This window comes from Haemaphysalis longicornis, unplaced genomic scaffold (genome assembly GCF_048455015.1).
Source record: "Haemaphysalis longicornis isolate Haplotype H1 unplaced genomic scaffold, Haemaphysalis longicornis Haplotype H1 scaffold_7, whole genome shotgun sequence".
NCBI classification, from domain to species: domain Eukaryota; kingdom Metazoa; phylum Arthropoda; class Arachnida; order Ixodida; family Ixodidae; genus Haemaphysalis; species Haemaphysalis longicornis.
Genome location: NW_027526422.1, coordinates 93,731,045 through 93,733,736, shown reverse-complemented (window position 1 = coordinate 93,733,736; position 2,692 = coordinate 93,731,045).

Below are 2,692 nucleotides of genomic sequence, written 5' to 3'. Positions count from 1 at the left end.
GTCAGGTAGGACTCCCGCGGCGTTGACGACGTGGCCCAAGAACTTGAGTTCCTCGTATGCGAAACGGCACTTTTCAGGCTTCAGCGTCAACCCCGACGTACGAATGGCCTCGAGTACAGACTCCAACCTTGCAAGGTGTTCGTCGAAAGTCCGGGCGAATACCACTACGTCGTCGAGGTATACGAGGCAGGTGTGCCACTTAAGGCCAGCTAGTACAGTGTCCATGACTCTTTGAAACGTCGCTGGTGCTGTGCACAGCCCAAACGGCATCACCTTGAACTCGTATAGGCCGTCTAGGGTTATAAATGCAGTCTTCTCTCGGTCTCTCTCGTCCACTTCAATTTGCCAGTAGCCGGTCTTCAGGTCCATCGATGAGAAGTACTTCGCGTGGCAGAGGTGGTCGAGGGCGTCGTCGATTCGGGGGAGGGGGTACACGTCCTTTTTCGTGATTTTGTTCAGTCGCCGGTAGTCAACGCAAAACCTTAATGTGCCGTCTTTTTTCTTTACGAGTACGACGGGCGCAGCCCAGGGGCTTTTCGATGGCTGTATAATGTCATCGCTCAGCATGTCGTCGACTTGAGTCCGGATGGCTTCCCGTTCGTGTGAAGAGACGCGGTACGGTGACTGTCGGGTAGGTCGGGCTCCATCTTCGGTTATTATTCGGTGCTTCGCTAGAGGGGTCTGACGTAGTTTTGCGCTCGACGAAAAACATTCGCTATAGCGACGCAGCAAAGCCAATAATTTTTTCCGTTGTTCTTGCGGTAGCGCCGGATTCACGTCGAATGGCTGCGGGAGCTTGAATGTTTCTACGGGTGTGCGTTCAAAGTCGGCGACTGCGATCACATCACTTGCTTCTTGCGTTTCTTCGAGGAACGCAATTGCAGCTCCCTTGTTTAAATGCTGGTACTCTTCGGTGAAATTAGTGACCAAAACGTGAGATTGGCGTTGCTTAAAGTGCGCAATGCCTCTTGCGACGGAGACACCGCGGTCGAGAAGCAAACTTCGATCACGATAGCGTCGATGTCAGAAGCAGCATCCTCACAGTAGACGGCGATCATCAAGCTTGCGCGGGGTGGCAGGGTGATGTGATCGTCGGCGATCCTGACAGCAGCACGGTGATCGGGGTTCGGCTGCGGCGTCGTGGAGTGATTGGAGGAAAATGTTATCGACTTGGTCTGCAGATCAATTATTGCGCCGTTGTCCGTCAAAAAGTCAATTCCGAGAATCACGTCGCGGGAGCAGTTAGGCAGAACGACGAACGCCGCAGGGTACGTTGTGCCGTCTATGGTGACGCGCGATGTGCACGTTCCACTTGGCGTCACGAGGTGGCCTCCTGCTGTGCGTATGTGCGGACCGTCCCATCTGGTCATAACTTTCTTCAGTTTAGACGCAAATGGTCCGCTCATTACCGAATAGTCAGCTCCCGTGTCTACGAGGGCGACTACGTCAAAGCCGTCGATGGACACCTTGACGTCAGATGCAGTCGTCCTCGAGTTCCGGGTTCGTCGGGGCGTCGTATCTCTGCTTGTACGTGTTGATGGTCGGGCACTGTGCATCGTCGTTGTCGTCGTCTTCTCAACGGACGCCTCGGTCAGGTCGGGTACGCGTCGCGCCGTGTAGCTGTCGTCGTGTTCGGGAGTCTCGTCAGAGTTAGGTCGGGTCGTCGGGATGAGGGCATGTCGTGAATCACTGTCTTCAGCGCGTCCTTGCGTCGTTGGAGGGTTTCTAGTTTTTCGCCGTAGAGCAACTTCACCTCCAGAAGTTGCCGCCTTTAGTTTCCCCCGCGTGGGCTGGGGGACCTTCCACGGGCGAAGTCAGCGTTGCTACGGCGGTTCGGCGATTGGTAGGGGTAGGGCGACGGCGAACGGTTGAAACGCGCTGGGCCACGGCTGGTTTCAGATAGATACTCGTCGATCTCACGTGGTCGTTGGCCAGGGAGAGGGCGAGGTGCGTCGACGGAGAAACCACGCAGTCCGAGTCTCTTGTATGGGCAGCGACGGTAAATGTGGTCGGCCTCTCCGCAGTGGTAGCACAGAGGACGGTTATCGGGAGTTCGCCATACGTCCGTCTTCCTCGGCGTCTGGTTTCGGGCTACCGGGGGTCGGGCGGGTGACAGTGGGCGGCGGTACGTCGGGGCCTCTTGACGGCGTGTTGGAGCAGGGCGGGGTCGACGAACAGCCGCGGAGTATGTCATAGCTTGTGGCTCTCGGGGTACCTCGGATGGCGTAGAAGTTCCCAACGCTTGTTGCACTTCTTCTCTAATCACGTCGGTGAGGGAAGCGACTTGGGGCTGCGGCGGCGTTGGGAGAAGTTTCCGCAGCTCCTCTCTCACTATTGCGCGGATAGTCTCGCGTAGGCTGTCGGCCGGGATCCGCGTGCTGCCAAAGTCGTTCGCATTGGCCGCGCCCACAAAGTTGCGGTCATACTGCTTAGCACGCATTTCGAGGGCTTTCTCAATGGTGCTGGCTTCGGTCACGAATTCGGCGACGGTTTTGGGCGGATTTCGGACAAGTCCAGCAAACAGTTCCTCCTTCACTCCGCGCATTAAGAAGCGCAACTTCTTTTCTTCCGTCATTTCGGGGTCCGCGCGGCGAAATAGCTGCTTCATCTCCTCAACGAAGATCACGACACCTTCGTTGGGGTGTTGCGTGCGCGTTTCCAACAAAAGGGCGGCTCTTTCTTTCCGCACGAC